The sequence below is a fragment of the Pan paniscus genome, chromosome 15, assembly GCF_029289425.2.
Source record: "Pan paniscus chromosome 15, NHGRI_mPanPan1-v2.0_pri, whole genome shotgun sequence".
In the NCBI taxonomy this organism is placed as follows: Eukaryota; Metazoa; Chordata; class Mammalia; order Primates; family Hominidae; genus Pan; species Pan paniscus.
The window spans coordinates 87,392,613-87,419,882 of record NC_073264.2 but is presented as its reverse complement, the minus strand read 5'-3'; the positions used below and the strand labels follow the sequence as shown (position 1 = coordinate 87,419,882).

The 27,270-nt window shown below is 36.9% G+C and overlaps 1 long non-coding RNA gene across 2 annotated transcripts; it reads right to left on the bottom strand.

The window, feature by feature from the left end:
* LOC117975868 (uncharacterized) lies at positions 1-27,270 on the bottom strand. Of its 2 annotated transcripts, none has more exons than XR_004666264.3 (4): positions 25,467-27,270; positions 21,764-21,883; positions 2,221-2,352; positions 1-1,702 (listed from the first exon to the last, which is right to left on the bottom strand). It is a non-coding gene; the product is annotated as an uncharacterized LOC117975868 (long non-coding RNA). The 2 variants fall into 2 exon arrangements; XR_004666263.3 differs by having other exon boundaries at positions 21,764-21,880.

The window sequence follows — 27,270 nt, the reverse complement described above, 5'->3', positions numbered from 1 at the left end:
GTATATTTTAATTGTTTAACCTGTGTGTGTGTTTGTATACGTATCTGTACATAATTTTTAGAAATATAATAAAGAATTGCCAATAACAAAACAATTAAGAACATTAATTATTAGGGTTTAAAAAATATTTTGAGAAGTTATTCATTTCTTTTCTTTTTTATTTTTCTTTTTGACACAGAGTCTCACTCTGTCGCCCAGGCTGGAGTGCAGTGGTGTGATCTCAGCTCACTGCAAACTTTGCCTCCTGGATTCAAGGGATTCTCCTGCCTCAGCCTCCTGAGTAGCTGAGATTCCAGGCGCCCGCTACCACGTCAGGCTAATTTTTGTATTTTCAGTAGAGATGGCGTTTCACCATGTTCCCAGGCTGGCCTCGGAACTCCTGACCTCAGGTTGATCTGCCTGCCTCGGCCTCCCAAAGTGCTGGGATTACAGGTGTGAGCCGCCACGCCAGGCCTGATTTCTTTATACAACAGGGTCTCAAAGAGACCTAAGCTTGTTGGCTAATATATTGTAATGGTATCTTTAACCATGTGACATTTTGTCCTTTAATTACTGACTTTTTCAGCTAACTTGAGTTTAAGTATTAAGACCATTTAAACCAATTTTTTTAAAAGACAAGGCAATTTTTTTCTGAGACATTATTTTAAGATATTGCATCAGATAACTAATTATAGCATAAATCAGCACTGTTTAATTTATGCAGTGTCACCCCACAGAGAAATTTTTTGAGGGTTGAATGAGCAATATAAAAAACCATCCTTAAAGGAACTTAGTGAAACACATTTTACTTTGAGTCAGGGTTCTTTAACAAGAACACTCAAATAAACAATGCTTTATCTGAACATTTCAAATCTTGGGAGGCACTATTGTTTTTAAAGGTGAACAACAGAAAACTAAAGCCATAAAGGTTATTGAGGGGAAGATTTAGAATGTGGTTGATTACAGCAGATCCTCATTACAGAAGCAGGACATTTAAAGAGCAATCAATAGCTTCAAAATAATGTAATTGTTGTGCCTGTATTCACAGTAAGGATTAAATAAGAACAAAATTGTCTCATTTTGTATGCAATCATTTAATTTTTTAAGCAAAAAAAGTACAAGAGTGATGTAAAAATAACACAAAATTACATAGTTGATAGTTAATGGGAATTATCTGAATGTCGTTTACAGCTGATAGTTTCTTCTCCAACACTGTAATTTTAGACATAGAAAGGATTCTAGAGATGTTTTAAATCAAATCAAGAACAGAAAAATTGCATTTATAGGGGAATTGAAGACTTATGTCATATCAAAACGATTAGTGAATTCATGACAAGGAGATGGGTGTAGTATTGGGATTATCAGCACCTGAGCAAGTTAGTTAATTTTCCATTTTTTCATCTTTAAAAAGGGGAGAGTAAGTATACTATTTTTTAGGGTTATTGTGAGGACTATATAGGTTGGCATATATAAAACCTTTTGAATGGTGCCTGGCATGAGAAAGAATATTAGAATATAAGACCATGGCATAAAAATTCTAAGAATTAATGAACATAATTATTATTTGAAATCATCATATTCATGCAGCAGATTTGTCAGAACATCTCATGATGTTTTTCATGTCATTTCTATCAAGAGGCTCATAGCACTGTTTCCAACCTATTGAGTTAAACTACTTTTCACAGAAGATGAAATTGAAGATTGGAAGATTATTTTACTAGGCCTGGAGAAAAAGAAAGAAAGGAAGAATTTCAGAAATGGGCCTTTACAGCGTACATTCAAATTTTGCTGGGGCCAGGCGCAGTGGCTCACGCCTGTAATCCCAGCACTTTGGGAGGCCAAGGCGGGCGGATCACAAGGTCAGGAGATCGAGACCGGCCTGGCTAACACAGCAAAACCCTGTCTCAACTAAAAATACAAAAAATTAGCCAGGCATGGTGGCGGGCGCTTGTAGTCCCAGCTACTCGGGGGGAGGCTGAGGCAGGAGAATGGCGTGAACCCGGGAAGCGGAGCTTGCAGTGAGCCGAGATAGCGCCACTGCACTCCAGCCTGGGTGACAGAGCAAGACTCAGTCTCCAAAAATAAAAAAAAACTTGCACAGAGTTCATTTATTGCATTAACAAGAATTAGAGTAGACAGACAAGTCTGGGGAAGGGAAGGTCACAGGACTGGTGGCCAGAGACCATGGGCTGACCAACAACATTACCTTAAGGCACTGTAGGATTCTGCTGAGTGACTTACCCTTATTGTGTCTTAGTGTTCACATCAGTACAGTCAAAGCAATGTAGAGTGAGGCAGCAAAGAACATCAGAGTAACAATTGAGATTTCGTTCTACCTGGGAGAATGTAGGTCTCGCTGGAATTTCTGTATCTCTATAATAAATAAGAAAAATAATAAGTGGATCCACATTGTGGGGCAACAAATTTATATAATCTAGGTGCCTGCTTTACATAAATGTCAAAGAAAGACCAATACCAACAAATGTGTAGGGAAGTCACTGATTACAAAAGGAAGGGGTGATTTTCAGAATACACGAGAGAAAGAGAAAAGACAAAAATCAGAGTAGAGCAGAAGTGTCTCTACCAAAAGGCTGTCCTGAACATTGTAGACAATTTCTAATACAGGAAGGAAAATTACTGGTGTAGGTCATTACCAAAGGTGGTTTGAGTGATATATTGCTCAGAAAATTTAGCATTAAAAGATCTGATAAATCCACAGAGAACTCGGGACAGATAGACAGAAGCATTTAGCATCAGATGCAGGAACACGCAGGCTTGGTACTGCCTGCCCTCTTTGAGCAATTGAATCACCATCACAGGCATCTCCCAAGCTGACTAACTAGGCAGGGTCAGCTCCCCAAGGACACAGGATCTGTGGGTGCCATAAAAGGGAACCCCACACGTGGAAGAGTTCCACACGTTGTTTAATGCTCTGTAGTCACTCTCTTGAAATTCTTAAGCATTTTTTAAAAAGTAACTTCACAATTTAATTTTGCACTGGGCTTTACAAATTACTTAACTCATTCTGTCTCTTGGAGCATGAGCTTTTAGGGGCAGTTGAAAATTGTCAGTTATTTTAACAGAGATCCACTGCATCAATTCATGCAAATATAGTAATCAAAAAGCATCCTCTGTTTTGAGCTGGCTTATGATTTCTAATTGTGATACTCTCTGAGCAAATTTCTTGAATATACTCCAACTAGCTAGTAGCTTTGTTTAAATATTTTAGACAACCCCAAATGCAAAACATAAAGTATAAAAACAAAATAGTATATTTTGGCATCCAACGCATGAAACTTCTCTGTCAGGAACCTCAGCTGAAACCCCTCAAGATGTCATGTCTATTAATAAATTACTGTAACTCACGCAGAATGGGGCTGGGTGGTGCCACCATTTATTTCCCCAGTGCATGTTGGACTGCTGGGATTTCTCCTCCAGATCTCTCATATCATCCGCAGAGAACACATGTTGCAAGTTGTGTGAACCCTTTAATTTAATTCAGCCCAGATTGTGGGATATATGTATATTCCGATATATATATCGGAGGATATATATCGGAGGATATATATATCCTATATATAGATATAGGAGATATATATATATGGGAGATATATATATATATAAAGTTTTGAATTTCCAAAACATAAGAATCCATGAAATCTTTATCTTTCTCGGTCTCATTGTGGATATGAGACTATTTCCCAAATAAGTTCTGCAAGTTAACATCTCAGTTATGAACCTTAAAGTAAAAAAACAGTGGCAAGGGGCAGGCGGGGGAAATAAAACTTGCAAATGGAGCCTGTGGTTTTGTGAAAGTCATTTTCAGTCTCTGAGTCTGTTTTGCCATCTGTAAAATGGCTATACTAGGCAGGATTATTTTTAAAATTAAGAAAAATATCATTGAAATGCTTGGCCTTTGATGATTGCTCAGCACAAGGGTTTGTATTTAATTTGCTCTTTATTGTTGTAAAACATTTGCTAAATTCAGTTGTTTACTAATCATCTGCAATTTATTTAATGACCCCAAATCATTATATACCCTAAATACCTAGTGGATAAAGCAGGAAGTGTGCTAAGAAAATGGTTGAGACCAAAAGATGTAGAACAGTTTCAGACAAATGATGCTTTTTAATTCATGAAGGAGAATATGCACACAGTAGAAAAGCTTGATATAAAGTTTAAACATGTTACGGCCCAAATGTAGTTCACCGCCCAGAGACACTTACCTTTGATGGCTTTTGCTTTGTTATGTTTTTTGGTTTCTTTTTAAGGAGGGGCAACTCTGTAACTCTAAGGTATATGTAATATGCTTTTACATTCATTTCTTGATTTTTCAAAAGTAAAGACTATTTATTGAGTCTCAATAATGAATCATACTGAATTAGCTCATTTTCCCTTTCCCTGACATTTTCTTCTCGAATATGCTCCCCATTTATATATTTATACTTTTACTTGTAGGACTTTTAAATGTCACCATTATGTCTTTTAGTAATATGTGTGTATCTTGATTATTTCACTACTTTGAGTAGTATTTCTTGACTCTTCACTATTTAAGATAAAGAAATTAGCAGCCAGAACTTGGTTCTATTTCTCTCCCTCTTTACACCTTCTAATTTCTACTTACTATAAATTATTTTACATTTTTGTCAAAAGTTAAATGTTTTAATGTTTGACCATAGATTGATTTTGAAAACTGAATATAGTATTCCGTCCAAGTCTGAATAAACTTATGTAGAAAAAAAAAGTCAATGTTGTTTGTAAACGAATCACTCAGAGAAAACAAAACTTTCATGGATTCTTATGTTTTAGAAATTCAAAATAATTCCGTGTTGTATTTCGTTTTGCATTTCATTGTGTTTTAAATTGCCTTCCTATTTTTCTTCTCAGTTTATACCTTTTAATGTAGCATAGATTCTCTGTCATCAAAATTAAACTATCTATTGAGTGAAACTTGCTTTCTTGGAAAAACATATTTTCTAGAGTCCATGACTTTCTGCTCCCAACCACCAGGATGCACAGCTAGAGAACCTCGTGTAGCTTCTCGATTTATTTAATTCCATGCCTTCTCGTTCTTGTAATTCTATAGGATTTTTTTCTCCTTATAAATGTAAGATTATTTTTCCCACAAAAATGTATTTTAAAAATAAGTTTTTTGCCTACCCTTACCTACCCATACATAAAATCATTATTTTATCTTCAAAATAGTTTACTTTTTTTTTTATTTAAAATCATTTTTGTTTCAAAATATTTCTTTATAGTCTTTTTTTTTTTTTTTTGACAGAATCTCACTCTATCACCAGGCTGGAGTGCAATGGCACAATCTGGGCTCACTGCAACCTCTGCCTCCCGGATTCAAGCAATTCCTGCCTCAGCCTCACGAGAAGCTGGGACTACAGTCGTGCGCCACCACACCCAGCTAATTTTTGTATTTTTAGTAGAGATGAGATTTCACCATGTTGGCCGGGATGGTCTAGATTTCTTTACCTTGTGACCCGCCTGCAGTGGCCTCCCAAACTGCTGGGATTGCAGGCTTGAGCCACGGTGCCCGGCCTCTTTATAATCTTTTTATTCCTAGTATATCCAGTTTAATGACAGTTATTCAGATTCCATTATGGTTCCATTTCCTTTGTATGTAAACTTGTTGCAGGTAGTTAGACAGGCATGAGCAGGGCAGAAGAGAGCTCTCCCTCACCATCAAGAATGTTGGGTGATGGTTCAGCAATTATCATATTGCCTCTCCAAACATAATAAACTGGCAGCTGGTGTCAGAGAGAGGTCATTTCCTGACCATCCACACCTGTCACACTAACGTGTTAATTGAATGCAGTCACCAGGGAGATGCAACTTCTTGCGCAAGTGCATTAAGTGACAAAATGGTGGAGTATGACCTTCTGGGGCACTCCACTGGAAAAGGGAAGAAAGTCTCATATAGGCTGCATACAGCTTCCCAAACACACTGTGCATGCTCACTTCCCAAGGGTAAAGAAGGCACTGTGCATGCAGGCAGCCAACCCTAAGGGAAGGATGAAAGGAGTGCAAGATGTTGGAAGTGGACCAGCTTATAAAATCCTAGGATCACAGTTAAATGTTGCACCTGACCTTCTTAGTGCCCACTTGGGTCTCTTCCAATGCATTTTCCTTTCTTTACTCCTCTAAAGCTTTTTAGTAAATGTCCACTCCTGCTCTGAAACTTGCCTCGTCTCTTTTTCTTTCTTAGGCCCCTCAGCCAAATTTTTTCTTCTGAGCAGGCAAGAATTGAGGTTGCTTCAGAGCCATATGAATTCACTGCTGGTAACTTGGATACCTTCCACTGGGAATATATTGTCTTAATCTTTTTTTCAGAATTTTACTGTATTTAACCTCAGTTTATGAAACTCCACGTGCATGTCTGTCTGCATTCAGAATGTTTGCTCTTAAATGGGTCCTTTGGATCTGAAGACTTTTTACCTTACTTTAGTTCTGTTGCATTTTCTTTTATTATTGCCTTATTTTCTTCCCTTCTCTTCTTCCTTCCTTCCTTTTTTAAATGCTGTAACTAAGATGTTAACTACTGTGTTGTTTTTCTTATACATCTTTTACCTGTCTGTAATAGTTCAATTGTATTCTTTGGCATATCAATTTTTCCCTGTAATTTTGCCAGTCAAAGTACTTTATTGTTTCTCTTCTATTTGTCTATTCTTGTCTTGTAGATTTACTACATTTTTCTAGAGATATTTAAACATTCTAGCATTTTTGCTCTATTTTTGTTTGTTTGTTTGCTCATCTTGGATTTTTTTTCTTGCATGCCCTGGATTTCTTCAAATAGGCTTGGCTTCTGGGATGTCCTTTTGTATTTTACTGTGACAGCCCTGGTTGGTTAAGTTACTCTTGAGTAGCATCTGCTATGAAATAGGCAAAGCCATTTCCCAAGCTGGCCTCTTAACTGGGTGGGTTTGCTACGAGCAGAAATAACTATTTCTAGACAGAAAGTGGTGATCATTAAGTATTACTTTAGATGATGAAGGCCAAAACCATCCAGGGCGTCTTCCAAATGCCAGAATGAGGCACAGAAACTGAAACAGTCCCAGCTAACTCTAGAGACATCAAACATTTTGTTGCTTTTATCTATCTTTTTAAATCTCAGGACCCAGGGGTTAAATGCCCGGTGATCAGCACTCTCAGGAGGGGATAAAGAGATAAACAGTGCAGAGAACTGGTGCCAGAACTGAACCACACTTAGCTCTTCAGGATATTTTTTTGGTGCATATCCAAATTTCCACTCCTACTCACAGCAGCGAGCTCTACTGCTGGGGACTCTGTAAGGCAATGCTTGTATAATACTCCCCCAACTCTGTTACTGTGCTCTTCCCAAAGCTACAAGGCTTCCTCTGTTCTTTTATGTGTAAATATTTGCCCTCATGCTTCCTGCTTTCCAGAAGCCAAGTAAATGCCTCAGACCTACCAATGAGCCTGTCATTTCTACAAAATGCTCAGTTCTCCTTGATATTGTAAATTAGCACTTGTTGAGGCATATACATGTGCATTTCAGTACAAAGTAGTGATTGAGCTAAGACAACAAATGGGCTCATTTTCTTCTCTCTAACCAGAAGCCTGAAATTTTTTTTTTCCTGATGGTCATTGTATTCAAGCCTAATAAACAGAAATTATTCCACTATTATTCAACAAATATTTACTGACCTACTGTAGTATACCACACACCTACACCCCAAATAATTAAATTAAGTGTGCTACATAGTATTATAGGTTGAGAGATTGAGAAATGCCATTCAAAGTAAATTTCTTGAAAAGAGAAGATTGTTCAACTGCATTTAAAAAGACAGGTTTATCAGACACATGATGTGAATGAAGGGAGAAGGAACAATGTGTGCAAAGTTGGTGAGATTTAAGGTGTTATACAACATAATGGAAGGAGTAATAATTTATCAAAGTGTTAAGCTTCATTTTTAGCATTTGGCAAAAACCTGCCACTCAGTGTTGACTTCAGACTTTGTACGAAAAATCTGTCAGAGACCCACACCAATGTCATTTCCTGCATGCCTAAACTCATGTGTGAGCAATAACGCTGTGATTGCATTTCTAATTCTTATCTATCAGTTCAATAACCTCGAGTAATACAATCAAAGCACCTCACTTGGGTTTAGAGTTAATACCCCAATGTTTCTAATATATATTAACATTCTGGATATATTTAGGAAAAAAATCTGTTTAACTACATTTTCTTCAAAAATAATAGAAGGTAAAATATGAACATCTGTCTATTATTGCAAAAGTTAAATGCTCCAGTGATTAAGATTGTTGATTAACTATACAACTATATACTTTAAAGAATAGTATAACTTCCGAGAATTTATCCCAGGAGAATAATTTTTGGAAGATCAATATATCCTCGTGGAGTTAACTATGTTTAAATAATTTTAAGTTATAATGATTGATGGAGATCAGAGTGCATCAAAGTTCTAGCATCAACATGTCAGAGGTGTCTGAATCACAGCAACTCCATTTTGAATAGAGGCTAGGTAAAATGAGGCTGAGACCTACTGGATTACATTCCCAGAAGGTTAGGTCTTCTAGGTCACAGGGTGAGGTAGAAGGTCGGCACAAGATGCAGGTCACAAAGACCTTGCTGATAAAACAGGTTGTGGTAAAGAGGCCAGCCAAAACCCGCCAAAACCAAGGTGGTGACGAAGGTGACCTCTGTTCGTCCTCACTGCTCATTATACACTAATCATAATGCATTAGCATGCTAAAATACATTCTCACCAGCAACATGACAGTCTACAAATGCAATGGCAACATCAGGAAGTTACCCTATCTGGTCTAGAACTCTCTCAGGGTCTGGATCGGGACCCTTTTCCAGTAACAAACAAAAGTGTTTATTGTTCTAGCATTTACAACATTAAACATAACTTTTAAGTGTTTTGTCATTTAATTTTACTGAGTCAAAACACTTTTAAGAAAAAAATTCTATTTGAGAATTGAGAGTTCTTTTCCTCTTGAGAGGACAATTTAACACGATTTCAACATTGTCACCTAAAAATGTCATGAAAAGAAAAACTCTAAGTTCATATACAATATCAAAATAAGCATATAGTGAAACCGTATCTCTACTAAAACTACAAAATTAGGCCTGGTGCGGTGGCTCATCCGAGTAGTTTGGGAGGCCAAGGTGGGTGGATCATGAGGTCAGGAGTTCAACACCAGCCTGGCCAACATAGTGAAACCTCGTCTCTACTAAAAGTACAAAACTTAGCTGGGCATGGTGGTGTGCACCTGTAATTCCAGCTACTCAGAAGGCTGAAGCAGGAGAATTGCTTGAACCTGGGAGGCAGAGGCTGCAGTGAGCTGAGATCACACCACTGCACTCTAGCCTAGTCAATAAAGGGAGAATCCGTCTCAAAAAAATAAATTAATTAAAAAAAGATAAGTATATTTAATTCAGCCTTAAACACAAAGAATATAAAAATATTAAAACACTGTTACAGAAGATGGATCACTATGTGTTTGTGTGTGTGTGTGTGTGTGTGCGTGTGTCTCTGTGTGTGGTGGGGGGTGCAGAGAGAGAGAGAGCACTGGACTGTGTAACCAAATAACCTCAAATGGGTGGTGACAATAGAATTGCAATTAAAGTTTGTTTTTGCTCATGTGCTGATTCACAGAGGGTGTTCTATGGCAGCAGATGGCTTTCCTCCAGATGGTGGTTCAGCTGCCCAGACTTTCCATAGCTTGGCTTCCCCATTTCCCTAGAGATATGTCATTATTTGCCTCCAGCCAGGGAAAGGAGAGAGACAGAATGATGGGGGTTGAGAGAGACATACTTCTTAAAGCCTTAACTTGGAAATCACATACTTCCTTCCTGACACATTTTCCTTTTGTGTATAAAGTAATAATATTTTCAAATATATTACTTCTTCACATCACACATCAAATATTTGTACTTGTGTGGGAAAACAGATTATTTTTTATTTTAGCTTGAGAACTTGGTGGTCTAATGATAAATCCAACATTCTTTCTGCTTTACTTACTTACTGAGAGACAGATGACTACTGAATTTCCCAGAGCTAATGAGAGAATGAATGAATCCGATACAAGGGCATGAATGCAACAAAAAATCAATACAAAAGTCTCATGTTGTTATTGGCTATGAATAATTTAGTGATCAGTAGCTTACAAAGTTGTATGCATATTCTTGAGTTGAATGCTCAGAAAATAATTATAGAACAGCTTATATAAAACAGAATTAATGATTATGAGTAGAAAGAGAAGCAACTACTTTCTACATATTTTTTCTATAGCCAGAGAACTACATGACATTCAAAAGAGGTAGAAGCATGTATGTTCTATTCTAATGTTCTCAATATTGTTTACTACTAATAGTTAATTGAAGACAAAGTACTACTTTCCAAGTATCCAGAACTAATATGACTCTACAGTATGTATTTTTTTTATTTGTACTCTAAAACTGTTGCTGTCAGTCTGTACAAAGGCACAGGTAAGTGTACATGATATGGTGCTGAGATGCAAGTGTTTTAGGACCACCACCTTCCTATGCCCACTACACAGTAACAAACAAATACATTGAGACAGTAGGGTTTGCAGCAGAGAAAGACTTTAATGATTGCAGGAAAGCTGAGCAAGGAGACAGGAGGAGCCCTCAAATCCATCTATCTGCGGAGTTCCGGGCTGGGGGTTTTAAGAGCATCATTGAAAGTGAGGGGCTGGAAAATTGGAGTCATTGATTTTTGAGCGTAAACGGGATGAAATCATTAGGATGTGCAAACTGCATTCTTTGGTGAATCAGCTCCTCCTGGGGTCCTTCAGACCAGCTTGTATCAGTAGTTTCACCCATAGGTGAGACCTGAAAGAATATCTAAAATGGGAAACTTAATGTTTCCTGATGCTTAAAATGGCACCTATTTAATAGTTAAGAGAAACTATAATTTGTGACAGGGTTTACCTGATTCTGCGGCAATAGGCAGCAAAGGACTATGAGGCAAAGAGTAAGCTGACCCATGATTAATGCCGAATATGCTGGAAGCTTGCTTTATTTTTATTTTTTTCCCTCCCTTCTTCCTTCATTAATTTTATAGTTTATAGGGACAGTTTCACAAGTGGAGGTTAGCATATTGTTTTGTTATCTTGAAACCAATCACTGCTCCAAGACCATACTTCTTGCCTCTTGTATCAGGACATTTCCCCATAGGCTTGTGTAGAATTATTTGAATTCATGAAAAAAGTATTAGAAATTAAAACAAAGCAAAACGAAATGTTGAATGAAGATGATATAATAGGCATGCTCCTGAAAATTCCTGAAAATTATTTTGTCACCTGATATATTAAGCCTCACTTTTGAGATCACATCAGTGAAAGGTCCCATCATCAATCCCATTTTCCAGTACAGAAATTTAAAAGGTGACAAGATTATACCTCAGTCATCTCAGAGAGAAAAAAATGGCATAATGCCTTGGTCACAACAATCTAGTATCCTATGGTGGGGAGCCAGAGCAAAAAGTTTATTTTTGCTCCAGCCTCAAAGGAAAATGAATGTCTAGTTAATATTGGAAGTGCGTAGTATAATAACCACAGAAATAACTCAGTAGCTGATCATGCTAATAAATTATTGTTTTTGAATAACAATGTGGAATTTTAAAAATGTGTCTGTTAACATTTTGATAAAACTGCTATAATTAATTGTGACAATTTAAGATTATTTTGGTAGTACAGCATTTAATTCTATCCATGATGAGGATATTTGACTTTCCCCATGGTTTTGCCTGCATATCGATGTCAATACCCAAATTTTCATATTTGGTCAAAATGCACACTAGGTACACCTCTCTTTACCAAGGAGGATCTAGTTAAAGGAAGGCAGCAAAATGAGACATTGTTAGAAAACCTCCCAGGTCCTACAATAGAGAAGGCATGGTAGGTCACACAAAAAGTTCAAACTTTATCTTCATAATGGTGAAGCCCAATGAAGAGTATTAATGTAGAATAGAAACGACAAGAGAGATATATTTGGAGAAGCCCATCTACATTGATTCTTTTGGTAGTAAGGAACATTAGATTTCAAGTTTGTAGCTCAGAAATGAAGTACTTTTGCAAAGATCCCACAGATTCTAAGGTTTAAGTCAAAATTCTATGATGAAATGCAATAAATCAAAACATCTCTGTTAGAAATCAAAAGTATTTTGTGCCATTTATTTATATTTATCTAGATTTATAATGTTATCTAAAGTCTTCTGTATGTTTCTAATCAATGTCATTGAACATCTTTAGTTGAATTAGACATTTGAAGACTGAAATAATTCAGGAAACGGATTGTCTTCTTTGCAACATTCCATTTTAGGATACGTTGTTTTAGACACATATAAGATGAATTTTAGCTGAAGGACAAATGAATCATATGTGATAGTTGTTTCAAATGTTCAGCATAGACACCACTTATTGTCTTATAAAAAAGGACTTCAATTTTGAGGAATTTGGAATCCCAGAGCTTAGAAGATCACCTTAGTCCTCTAAACTCAAGCATTCCTGTGATGAAAATTGGCATGGTTTAAGAAGTAGAAAGAGAGAACAGAGAAAAAAGAAAGACAGGGAGGTAGAAGAAAACAGGGTTACACAGAAAAGGTAAAAAGGGGAAAATTAATGATTATTTTCTCAATAACTTGTCTCTCTCTAATACTTTGAAATGTCTTCAAGTCTTCCCATAGCTCATAAAATGTCTTGATAATTTTTTTTTTCCACTGAGGTGTGTCCGTGGGTCTGTTCCCAGGTTTTATTTGTCAAACCTCTCAACATCCAGATCTCTATTGTTCAATTATAGGATATCTCCAGGAGGGATGAAACTTCATCTAACTGGGTGGATTTGCCACTTATCACTTAAACAGGAATTTAATGGGAATTTTCAGGATTTTCTGCATCCTTAGAAGTATTACTCTATTTGCTTTATAGAAGTGGTTGTAATAGAATATTTATATGATGAAAAATTAATTTTGGTGTGTATCTAGGCAAAACTGGAAATATTCTACAGAATTCTGGTATTTTTTCAAGTGTAATTGTAAAGTATTAATTGACAGTATCTTGCTTAAACAGTTATATTCATGGCTACCATTTAGTCATGGTTTTAACTACTTAAGCAAAAACTTTTTAATTAGTAAAATCATATTGTGCTTCTTATTAGTTTATTTTGGCCACAGCTAGAATTTGAAAGTATGGCTTCAAATATGACTTGAAAACACTAATAATAATGTACCAAAATTTAACATACTTTACCATCCAAAAATATATGCTATCCACATGAAACATATAAAATAGTTTTCATAATATTAAATAAAGCTTAACATGATCTAATACATACTATTTGCCAATCTTATCAGAGTTAAAAATAGAATAACAGAACTGGTAGTTATCCATATTAAACTCTAAATACAAGTTTGAATATTCTCTGTGATCTTGAGATTTAAATAAACTATTTATAATATATTCCTGCTGACAAGAGTCCATGTCTCTGAATCGAGACCTCAAAGCAGATATATGGTCCCAGCTGCCAAAAAGTGACAGAGAATTTTGGACATTCCACATGTCCAAATGATGGCTTCATCTTACTTTACAACATCTGCTTTTGGTAAAGTTCTTGTAGTCTTGTAGTACATTGCAGATATTTCAGAGAAGAGAAAGAACTCTGGTCAAAACAGAATTATCTGTAATTTTAATATAAATTATGTTAAAGAGCCCAATATTTCTGCGTATGTAATCATTAAGAGATTAATTGTTTACTTAAAAATACTATTCCTCTGTGTGCTACCTCCAAAGTCCTCAGTCTCAGTAAACTCATAGGTTAATGGTGGCATCCCACCTGTAAACAGAAAATTACAATACTAGAGCTTTGTACAAGGTACCGTGGCAGCAGAGAGGAGTGCCTAGACTGGTTATGAAGGCTCAATAAATAATTTCTGGAAAAGATAACCTAAAACAAAAAAAAACACAACAAAAAATGGATTCATATAAACTCAAGCAAGAGACCCTTGGCAACATCTAGTTCAGCCTCATTTTATAGACAAGAACGTTGATGTTTAGGAAAGATAAAACACTATGTTACTTAACATAGAAATTGGTGCTGGAACTCAGAAATATACTATTAATTTAGTTCTCTTGAATCTCTCTGTACTTAATGATCAGTTTCTTGAGTCGCACTGCCCAGGCCTAACTTCTAAACAGATTACTCCATCTTGTTTTGGTGCCTGGTCCAATCATCAGCGGTCAACTAAAGGTGGGATCACATCTTACAAAAATAGCTGAATCCTACCCTATTGTTGGTAGGTGGTACTCAGAGGATTAGATGAACACATAGAATTGTCTACCACAGAAAGAATTTTACCACCATATTTGCCTTAAAAACTTTTGATTACCAAGTCAGAAATTTGTCTTCTATATATCAAGAAGGCAAAAGTCAAGAAGATTTTCAAGCAGAATGGAAGAACTTCATGAAAGTGAAGGCTCCTGAGGAAAGACCTTGTCAAGCTGCAGAGGACTGTATCCATTGCAAGAAATCACTCTGTGTGTGGCAGAGAAGAAAGATTTTGCAAAGGACAAATTGATATCTCAGAGGAAAGTTCTAGTTTTTAGGAAGTTTGCTTACAGTTGCTTGGCAGAGGGGAATGATTGAACAGAGGAGAGAGAGAGAGAGGGAGGGGGAGAGAGAGAGAGAACAGAGGGAGAATGAGAAGAAAGAAAGAGGGAGGGAAAGAGGGAAGGAAGGAGAAAGAGAGAAGAAAGAGGGAGATAAGGAAGAGAGGAAGGAAGAGAGAAGAAAGAAAGAAAAAGAAAAGAAGAAAGAGAGAAAGAAAGAAATAAAAAGAGAGAACCAAAGAGAAAGAGAAGAAAGATGGAGAGAAAGATAAGAAGGAGAGAAAAAGATAAAAGAGAGAAGGAAGGAAGAAGGAAGTGGGGGAGGGAGGGAGGGAGAAAGGAAGAAAAGGAAGGAAGAAAGAAAAGAAAGAGAGGCAGGCCAGAATGGGATTATAAGGGTCTAATACAATAGGGTACTGAATGAGATGTGATGGGGAAAGCAAGTGAAACCTGCATGCAGCTTATCAGAATCAAAAAACAAGGTAATCAGAAACAGCAACAGCAATAAACCCTGATGGCTAGGGACTCCAGCATTGCTGCAGTTCTCAGAGAAAATACCTGAGATAATTTATTATCCAGACTTCTGAAACCATCTATGCATCATACTGAGGGCATATCCTGGTTGAACAATGGTAACATAAGAATTAATGAAGTATTTTCCTTTGTAAATGAAATACTGATGACTATATGTGATATAACAGAAAAGTAGATGCCACTTATTGTGACAATGATTGAGAAAAACAAGCAACATGAGCATGCTGTTTTTTACACAAGAAGATAATGCTATGAGCTCATTGTAAGATATATGTCTGCCTGGTGTTGTTTTTATAAAGAAATCAAAAAATGAAGGAGGTTGAAGACCTCCTGGATCCAAACAAAAATAATAAATAAATTCTAGAGCTCATTTTTCTGGCTTCATCAGCTTATCATGCCTTTAGCATCTGAACAGAATATCTGAAGAGCATGTATTTCAGGTTGTAAACTTTACTCTTGGTGCTTGTGTGCTAAGACATATTTTTCTCCACTCTACCCTCTCCTAGAGGCTACAGTAAAAGGCTGCATGGCAAGGACTAGAATAGGAAGGGAACTTCTATGATTCCATGTAAGACCCTTTTAGCATAATACAATGCATGACATATACTAAGTGGAGCTTAGTCTTTGCAGTGACTGATTTTTATCATCATTCTTAGCTGGCCCAACCAAAGCTGAGACCATTCTCAGAGGCTTCTTCCCTTCTTTTACATATTTCACTCTTAGAATTCCTATCATCCCTGCCCCTCCAAACTTGACAATATGTGAAATACAAATCATGTTGAATCGCACATGAGAGATGTTAGACACAGTGGGTTGGCCTTCTGGGCATGAGGAATAAAGAGGCTAAGTGGACTAAAAAACTGTGGGGAGAATTTGGAAGAAAGGAAACAGAAGGTCTGAGTGCGTGAGGAATAATGTTCAACTGGAACACCTCTGTGGCCAAAGATTGAGTCCAAAATAAAGATATTGAACAAATTAAAAATAAACAAACAAAAATCAAAATGAATTCCTTCTGGGTTGTTCAGCACACTGTGGATACTGTATATGCAGTGTAATATTATGCAAACCTTATAATGACTCCAGGACAGATTGTATAGTACTTTATTTGTAAAATTGACTGTAAGTAAAATGACTGTAAGTCATCTTATTAAGAATTGTAACACTATCCACTCACATGATAATATAGATAATGTGAGAGTAACAAATGGAAATGAGCAATGGCTCAATGAGTTAAAAAAAAAAAAAACCTTGGTGAATTTTCACATTTCAGAGGTGCCATTAAAATGAAGAACATTTGGAGCACTGGGATATCCATCATCAATTGCCATGGCTTCAGGTCTGTGAACTCTAAACTCACACTCAGTTAGTGCAAAGCCTGAGCCACGTCTTATAGTTCTAAGAATGGCAGTAAAGGATTTCTCTCTACATCCTTCAGTTTATTCTGCTATATAAGGGTTACATTTGAGTGTGGATTAAATGAGATATTTTCTATAAAGCATCTAGCAAAGTGCCTGGCTCACAGAAAAGACCCAGAGAATCTGGGATATCAGTATTATTAAAAGATTGAGTGTTAGAAGACAGACATTTCTAAATCCTGTCTTAATATTTACAAACCTGGAAATCCCACACACAGAAGTATTGCTTTGAACTTCAAATCTGTAAATTGTTAGATGAATTAAAATGACTTTGAATTTCTTCTGAGTTCTCAGATTAGAAGAAATAAACATTTAAATAATGTCACCTCCGTTCTCAAATTGAAGAAATAAATTACCATAAAAGTATTGTGTTGCACTGGCATTGGGGTTGAAAAATAATATGGTTAATTAAATATATGGATAATTCACATTTATCATGAACATGTTATATTTTTCTTTCATTCATGTTGTGGAAAATAATTTTAGTCTTTGTTATTATTTCAGTAGATACAGCCAAGTAAGCACTACCAAAACTTTCTTGAATGAATCATTATCTTATAGGGCAACAACAGATTTCCTCTAAGGAACTCACCAAAGAGAAACAGCATTGCTACAGGGGAGGTCAGATATTCAATTGATACACACTTTGTGATATATGAAAATACACCTAAAAATCCTGAGAAAAACCTTAGTGAGATTATTAATATATTCAGAGAAAGAATATTTTAGTCATAAAAAAGAGATTGGTCAGTAAAAGGAGCCTTATAACATAATTTGCAGAGACAAGTATCAGTAGCATTTATTCAAGCACAATCAAAGGTTCTTCAAGAAGGAACGTCTTCTCTAAAATATTTGTGGTGCTATTGGTAAACCATGTCTGAAGAGAGAAAGATTACCTCTAGCTAATTCTTTTAGCATTAGTGACATTCTTTTCACTGTAGGAAATTCTATACTTGAAGCCAAATTAGAATGGGATTGGCATCAGAACAGGGGTGTTAAAGGATTAGCCTAAGAAGGGTTCTGAGCAAAATTTAGTCTCACTTCTTATTTTCCTACTGTGAAAATAACAGGTTACTTTTGCTTAAAAAAGTATCTGGTTCATATCACTGGCATATACTAATTAATAAATTAGAATTGGGGTTTCATATTTCAGGTTGCAGGAACATAGTTGGTGTGAATGTTTCCTTGAAAAAGGAATTGGTTCTCAACATGCAGACATACCAAATTTCTGACCATGAAAATCTGAGCACTGGATCTATCCTGAAGTATATACCCCAAGTTAGATAGACTGACCTCTTCTGAAAACATCCAATCCTGACCAAGTTCCCAATAAACCATTCACACCATCTTTGTCTTCTGCAAGATCTACTACAAGTGATCAGTTATTATTCAGTCTCTTGGCTTCAGGGTTTTTCAATAAACTCTTATCATCATACATATAGAAATAAGAGTTTATTGAGAAACCCTAAAGCTCAAAACTTCTTAGCTCCAGACTTATCGATCTATACTAGGATGGTTAAGTCCATCTCTACGGGAATAATTGTCTTAAAACAGAACTCTAGATTCACCCTTCAAATACTCTCTCCAGTACTTCCTCATTAAAGTAAATGACACCCTTATTCACTTACTTGCTCAAGCCTAAAAACTGAGACTTTATTCTAGATTTCTCCCCTACCTTGAGATATCATAGCAATGCCTGCCAACTCCTTATTTCAAACATCTCCTGAATTGAATCAATTCGCCTCTCTCCATCTCCACTGCCACCCCAATCAGCTCTCACTTGTATCATAATCATCTCCTGACTGGCCTTTTTGCTTCCACCCTCCCTCTCCTAATGACTTCTGCACACAACAGCCAGCATGATGTTTAAAAAGGTGAATCAGTTCATGCAATCACCAAGCTTCTAGGATTAAAATTCACACACTAAAGTATGGTGATTTATGAGGCAATCTGCCCTCTGCCGGTCTCTGTAACCTCAGTGTTCCCTCTCGCCCACCAGGTTCCAGGCTCACTAAGATCTGTCCCTCCCTCCCTCCCTCCCTCCCTTCCTTCCTTCCTCCCTCCCTCCCTCCCTTCCTCCCTCCCTCCCTTCCTCCTTCCCTCCCTTCCTCCCTCCCTCCCTTTCTCCCTTCCTCACTTCCTCCTTCCCTTCCGTTCTCTTTCCCTCATCCCTTCCCTTCTCTTTCCTTCATCCCTCCCCTTCCCTTCTCTTTCCTTCTTCCCTTCCCTTCCCTTCCCTTCCATTTCCTTCCCTTTCTCCTTCCCTTTCCTTCCCTTCCTCCTTCCCTTCCCTTCCCTTTCCTTTCCTTCCCTTTCATTTCCTTCCTCCTTCCCTCCCCTTCTCTTCCTCCTTCCTTTCCCTTCCCTTCCCTTGTCTTCCCTTCCCTTCCCTTTCCTTCCCTTCCTCCTTCCCTCCCCTTCCCTTCCCTTTCCTTTTCTTCCTCCTTCCCTCACCTTCCCTTCCTCCTTCCTTTCCCTTCCCTTCCCTTCCCTTCCTCCTTCCCTCCCCTTCCCTTTCCTTTCCTTTTCTTCCTCCTTCCCTCACCTTCCCTTCCTCCTTCCTTTCCCTTCCCTTCCCTTTCCTTCCCTTCCTCCTTCCCTCCCCTTCCCTTCCCTTTCCTTTTCTTCCTCCTTCCCTCACCTTCCCTTCCTCCTTCCCTTCCCTTCCCTTCCCTTCCTTTCCTTTCCCTTCCCTCCCCTCCCCTTTGTCTTAATTCTCATTTCTTGTACTTGTAGATTCTCAGCTCTGAGTTCTTTTCTCCCAGGTCGTTTTTCCTTCCCTTCATTTCTCAGTCTAAATACTACTCCTTCGATGATCTTTCCTGGTTAATTAATCTAAAATAGTACCCCCACCAGGCATTCTTTCCCAAAGAACCACACCGTTTGCTTCATAGCATACATCCCAACCCTCATAGACTCTCATCTGTTTCTTTCTACCAAAGCAGGGATGCTGTGTGACAGATTCATGGTTGTTTCCCCTGCACCTGGAAGGACAAATGGCCAAAACATAGCAGAAGCTTATAAGGGTCTGTTCAAAGAATGGATCGCACAAGAAATGTAGTTCAGAGAATACAGGGGAAAAAGAGAATGTTAAAATGATATAGTCCAGTTTATTTATTTTCAAAGTTCAAGCCTGGGTAGATGACTAAATTTGCCTATAGGCTCTTAACTAATTAACGATAAATTTGGGACTCAGGCAAAAGTTTACTGACTTCTAGTTCAGAAAGTGTTTAGCAGATTACACTGCCTGTTCAATGACACTGACTCTTTAGAGATATGTAGAGAATTTACAGAGCATGTAATAACTTTACTTTGCATTTATACCCCATCTATTTCTACACTTAATCAGGTTTTGAGATGACTAACAAAATCTAAACATAAGTAAAACAACACTTGGGTTGAGAAATAGACATATCTTTCTGAGTAATGAATTAAGCGGCTATATTATCTTGTGTTATTTCATAAGGAAAATAGTGTAATATGTGTTCTAAACTGTGCCTTTGCAATAGACTAACATAGTTTGAAAGAGCATTTCAAAAACACACCTAAACTTTACCTCATTTTATAAAAATATAGTACTTTTATGTTGTCTTTAATGAACTAAAATGTATTGATCGGGGGAAGGTTCATTTAAAGGAGTTTCTTGCAAATCATTTGGCATTATAGTTAATGAAAAAAAAAAATATAATGGAAACTACCTGCTATAGTCCAGGGTTTATTTTGATTTTCAAGATTTAACCTCTGACCATAAAAATCATTTCTCAAGGGACCTAGGAAGGGCTCATAAAGTAATATCATTTATGCCAACTTTGTTTTACTGCATTCTACCTAAATAGATGTGAGAATAGTGTTAGGTCAGAAGATAGAACACAGCAAAATATAGTATTCTTATTCTTCTATATCTGTGACCTAAATTAAGAGGAACCCTAAACCAACATCCACTTAAAGCATTAAATTCTAATTTTGCTGCTTTTTTCTGTTTGATGACTGAGATGACGGTTCATTTTTGTTTTTCTTTGCAGTCCACTTTTATTTTCTTCTTTGCAGTCCACTTTTATTTTCTTCCTCTAAGAATGCACCTTGTTAGAGCCTGGAATAATTATCTATAAAGCCTATTTAAAAAGTCTGGTGACAAAAAAAAAACTGAGAAGAATTAACTCCAGCAAAATGATGAAATCTCAGTCCTAGCCTAGTCTCAATCAAATGGTAGATCCCATGGTTTTGCAGCCTGGAAATACTATGCGTGATTATTAGTTTTATCACGAATATTTTGACTTTATATTGACCTCATTTGACCATGTCTACATTTCCATTGTTTTGCAATTAACCAAATGTCTTCAGTGTAAGAGTCCCTTTGGTGAATAAGGAGGCTATGAATGGTTCCACTTTTGAAGCATCCCTTGCCAATGGAATGAATTCAATGCAACAGAGTGGGCAGAGTACAGGGCAAAAAGAAGGCTGATGACACCTGGCTGCATTAGGTTTCCATGTTTTGTCTACATAATGCCAAAACTGGTACAAAGGAGAGGCAAGAGGAACATTTAGTTATTTCTCCTTCTTATTATGCTACATGAAGTGATTCTTTCCCTGTTCCCACTCAAAACATGCCCCTAATCAGTTGGGGCCTTATAAAGTTGTAAATGACAATTAATCACAGCAGAATTAAGAGGCATTTCTGTAACTGATGGATTTTTATCCTCCCAGGTTGTTTCTGAAGGAAATCATGGGGAAATGGATTGTAGTTTCAAAAAATGTTCACGTAATAAATGTTTCTGTTTATATAGGTATGTTATATTCCTTGTTATAAAAAACATATATTTGCAGATCATCTACCAATGTTTCTCAAGTTATATTTTCCTCCTTATTAGTACATAGTTCACAGTGGCAAAGACAGAAAAATAAAACCAACAACCATAAAGGGGGCCTCCACAGCCACTGCATATGTTACATCTCACAGTCATAACAATCTTTGTTTAAATTCTTTAAAAACTAATTTTAAAAGTTCACTGGCAATGTTAAAAAAAGAGCATATTCATTCTATACTCATGCAGTGTATTTGGAGAAGCCTGATGACATCTTCTTGCGTTCATCAATGTTCCCACTTCTCATGTATATTGCTGAGAAGAAGAAAAACCAATCTGTTTTAATATTCATAACCTCTAACTCTCCCTGCTTGAGCCATGTTGAACCACACATGTGGCACTTACCTTATTTTGTGCAGTCCATTTCTGGAACAGGGCAAATCACACACATGAGGATGTTGGGTCATAAGGGATAAGGCTCATGTTCAATTCATCTTTGCGCCAAGTTCCCACCAGGTTGTCCTGCTGTATAAATATTTTCTTAGCATATAAATATGTGAAATAAATTCACACAAGAGAGTTATATCGCTTAAAAAAGCAGGAGAACAAGCTCTACAGATGAATACTTTCTACCTGCATCTCTTTGTTCTCTCCACTGTTATGCAGTCTTTAGGCCTCAGAATGTATTTTGCGACACTCTGTTTTCTAAGCCATCAGCAATTTTCTAAATGGCTTTTTTCAGCTTTCTTAGGGACAATGAAACCAAAAATTGTACATGGGGGAGATAATGGTGTGCAGTTATTCGGAGCCATCAGCCATCACTGTTCAGGGGTTGTGTGTGTGTGTGTGTGTGTGTGTGTGTGTGTGTGTGTGAAGGAATGAATTTCAATAGTTCATTTCTTATGAGTCATGTTTATGCAGGTGTATTTTCTGGGATGGATTAAATTGATCAGAAACTAATGTAAGCAGAGTGAAGAATTAACGGGATTTTAAAATCACTTTATTTATTAGTAGTGGGTAGTGAATTCAGAAGTGAATTTTCTATCCATAAATCAAGATAGGGGATTATTATTTTCTAAATTTTATGAGTGGTAATGTGAGAGTCATATATTAATGTATTTGGCAAAGATGTAGTTACATTAGTAACTGTCAGATTACCTCTGATAGTAATTTATTTCTTGACATCTACTAATGGTCATCTGAAAGTATGAAATGCCATGTAAGTAGCTTTTAGTGAACAACATGAACTGATGAAAGTAGATGGAGATAATGTAATTTAAATTGGATCTCATGCACACCTTCATACATACACACGTGATACCATATATAATGAATGATATCTTATTAAAAGATGCAAAGTATGACATATAAAATTCTAAGTGCTTATAGACTATAAAAAGGGAACTGTCATATTCTCTCAGGGCAGGGAAAGAGCCTCCTTTGCAATTGATAATGAAGGATGAGGAGGAAGAAAAAAAGTCCTACAATTAATGTGACTGCTTTTTGGCGGATGTGAACTATACAAAATGAGGGTCATGGGTATACTGTACATCTAACAAGTTCAATTAGAAAAAGCAATGTGCGGTTTAGTGTCAATCAAGGTTATGTGAGATATATTTCATAAATTAATGTAAAACCAGAATTGTATTGCACAGACCACCATCTGCCTGCCTTGCAAGACACCACTCCAATCACAGGTAGTGCTTGTGGTTGTGCTGAGTGTTAGGCTTTTCTATTGACAATCTATGTAGTCATGACCACAAGGAGCATTAGGTCTTGTTTTAAAAGTCTCACTGATACTATAGGGAGTTCAAGATTATCGAGATATTGTTGCATGGCAAAATTTTTCAATAGGCTAGAAAAGGAAACATATTGACTGAGAAGCACAATCTGCTATGGTACTGTCTCAAGGAATGAGATATAAAGTAAAAGACAGAAAGAAAAAGCACTCATTAATGTTATCAACAGAAGGCAAATAAATTTCTAGTAGCCAATTAAAAAGTAAAAAAAAGAAAAAAGCAACAGGTGAGTGAATTTTATTAATATATCTTATTTAGCCAAATATATCCAGTATAACATTTTGAAATGTAATTAATGTAAAAATTATTAATGAGATATTTACATTATTTTTTCATACCACGTCTTTCAAATCTGGTGTGTATTTTACTTATAGTATATCTCAGTTTGGACTAGCCAGTTTCAAGTGCTCATGGACATATGTGGCTAATAGCTTCCCAAATGGACTTCTCAGGTTTAGGCAGACTTTCTTGCAATTATCAAGAAAACAGAGGAAGAAGAGCTGATACTATTCATTCATTTACATATCTCATCATGTTGGAGGAAAGACATCTAGTTAGAGCTCTCAGGTGACAGACCCAAGCTCTTGCTCCTTCTTCACATTTGGGTAAAAGTCTTCAAATTGAAGAAGGGGAAACAAGGGAAGGGACATCCCTGAGAATGCAAGTTAACAGGTTAGGGATATATAACTAATTGCCCAATTACTTTTGCACTAACCTAATATAACAAACCTAAAAACAAGGAGATAACTAAGGAATCTGCGCTAAGTTGAGCTGCCTTTGTGTTCAGTGTCTCCATTTGGGTTCAAACTCCACATTTCAGTGAACACCTGACAGATTTTCTGGGATCCAGATGATTTTGTAGTGAAGATCTGTGCCCTGCACTCATGCTCTGGCACTGAAGACAAAACAACAGTGCTATATAATGTGTTGATGGACTGTGATTCAGAAGAGAGGTGTCATACACAGGGTGACAGATGTTCCAGTTTGTCCAAGGCAGTTTCCATTTATGTTTATTGTACTAGTGTAATTATTCAAAATTATTTATTTCACTCTCAAATATGTTTTCATTTGGAAAATAAATTATATGTTCACACCATCAGGCAAACCCCAAGTAAGGGGTGAGGGACGCTCAGGGAATTCCATGCCTAGGTATAGTTCAAAGAGGACAGATAGATTCCCAATGTCAGCACAGAGGAGAAAATTTGAATTTAAAATCCTAATATATTAATAATAATTTGAAAGAAGAAGGAACTAAGCTGACGTCTTTACCAAAGTTTATTTATCTCAAATAAGAACAATGTTTCTATCTCCATAGCTCTCCTTCTCTAAGCAATTTTGTGTTCATTTGAATAACAAAATTGCTGTCACTGTTAATAAAACTGAATAGTTTAAAAATACAAACTAAGCATCCTAGCTGTTTTTGGCTCTTATGTAGATATTTCTAAAAATTATCAGGCTTATTTATTCTGATCTTACAGTTTAAAAATATATTTGTAATGAGATCTAGATAAAGTGTTTTGTTAACATCTTCACCTCGTGTTCTATTTTTTCAATAATTATTATTACTTCTTCACTGACCTTTATATGGTTTGAGCTTTAGGGGACATTGCAAATTTTCAATTAACTTTAAATGTGACTAGATCTTTATAAATGAAGGATGATTTAGGTGTAAATTTATGGCATGTAAAATATTATAGTTAACTGTGTGCTAATGTAAAAAACCTAGCTATCTGGAAAGTATTTGTTTATACAGGAACATAAACAGCCTGCATTAGGGAAATTTACAAGAATGTGGGGAATGATTAGACTGTATCTAAGGCATTTATATGTGGGTATAAAACTTTTAATTTATTATATTGATTTTTTTTTGCTATCAAAGATATTGCACTCATGATAACTTTGCCTTCTTTTCCAAGAAATTTTAGCAAGATGACTTTATTTTATGGTGTATTCATAATGACTGCATGAATCAGAATGCCTTATTATATTTTTTACCATTTTTGTTAAAGCCACCAACAATGATTAAAAAATCTCATTGTCTACATTAAGAAAAAACAAACATTTAATAAAGAGAAGTATCCATTATGCAATAAGAATATATAGATATCAACACTCAGTTTTATTTTATTTATTTTGTAAAATTGATTTCTTAGTCTGGGTTATTTGTTAAAGGTAATCATTAACAGTTCAGAATTGTTAGGAATTTGACTGAATTATATTAGATGGTTGTATTAGTCCCTTCTCACATTGCTATAAAGAACTACCTAAGACTGGGTAATTTATACAGAAAAGAGCTTTAATTGACTCACAGTTCTGCAGGCTGTACAGGAAGCATGGCTGGGTAGGCCTCAGGAAATTTGCACTCATGGCAGGTGAAGAAGAAACAGGCATGTCTTACCTGGTTGGAGATGGAGGGAGAAAATGAAGGGGGAAATGCTACACACTTTAAAAACCAGATCTCATGAGAACTCACTCACTATCACAAGAACAGCAAAGGAGAAGTCTGCCCTCATGATTCAGTTATCTCTCACCAGGTCCCTCCTCTAACATTGGAAATTACAACTCAACATGAGATTTGTGTGGGGACACAAATCCAAACCATATCATTCTGCTCCGGCCCTTCTCAAATATCATGCCCTTCTCACATTGCGAAATACAATGATTTCTTTTCAACAGTTCCCCAAGTTTTAACTCATTTTGGCATTAACTCAAAAGTTCACGGTCCAAAGAGTCATCAGGGACAAGGCAAGATCCTTCTGCCTATGAGCCTGTAAAAAAAAAAACAAGTTAGTTACTTCCAAGATAAAATGGGAGGGCAGGCATTGGGTAAATACAACCATCCCAAAAGGAAGAAATCAGGCAAAACAAAGGGGCTACAGGCCCCATGCAACTCCAAAAGCCCACAGGGCAGTCATTAAATCTTAAGGCTCCAAAATAATCTCATCTGACTCCATGTCTCATATTCAAGCCATACTGATGCAAAGAGTGGCCAAAAAAGGCCTTGGGCGTCTCCAACCCTGTGGCTTTGCAGGGTGTAGTCCCCTCAGCTGCCTGCAGTTTTTCCCATCTCACAGTGAAGGCTGTCTGGATCTATCATTCTGGGGTCTGGAGGATGGTGGTCCTCTTTTACAGCTCACTAGGCAGTGCCCCAGTAGGGACTCTGGGTGAGAACTCCAACCCCACATTTCCCCTCTGCACTGCCCTGGTAAAGGTTCTCCATGAGGGTTTCTCCCCTCTAGCAGACTTCTGCCTGGACATCTATGCATTACCATACATCCTCTGAAACCTAGGCAAAGACTCCCAAGCCTCAACTCTTGACTTCTGTGCACCCACAGGCTTATACCACATATGCGCTACCAAGGCATATAGCCTGCACCCTCTGGAGCAACCTGAGATGTATCCAATGACGTTTTAGCCACAGTTGGAGCTGGAATAGCTGGACACAGGGAACAGTGTCCTGAGGTTGTGCAGCAGGGCACTAGGCTGAGCCCATTAAATTATTTTTCCCTCTTAAGCCTTTGGCCCTGTGAAAGGAGAGGCTGCCTTGAAGGTCTCTGATATGGCTTTGAGGCATTTTCCTCATTGACTTGGCTATTAACATTTGGCTACTCTTTACTTATGCAAATTTCTGTAGCAAGCTTGAATTCCTCCCCTGAAAATGGGTTTTTTCTTTTCTAACACATGGTTAGGCTGCAATTTTTTTTAACTTTTATGCTCTGCTTCACGTTTAAATGTAAGTTCCAGTTTCAGGTCATGTCTTTGCTCATACATATAAGCCTGTGTACACTGTTAGAAGCAGCCAAACCTCCTATTGAACACTCTGCTGCTTAGAAATTTCTTCCGCCAGATACCTAAATAATCTTTTCAAGTTCAAAATTCAACAGATCTTCAGGGCAGGGGCACAATGCCTCCAACCTCTTTGCTAATGCATAATAAAAGTTACCTTAGCTCCAGTTCTCAATGAGTCCCTCATCTCTACCTAACACCCCCTCAGCCTGCACTTCATTGTCCATATCACTATCAACATTTTGGTCACAATAATTTAACAAGTCTCTAGGAAATTCCTAACTTTCCCTGTCTTCTTCAGAGCCTTTCACACTCTTCCAAGCTCTG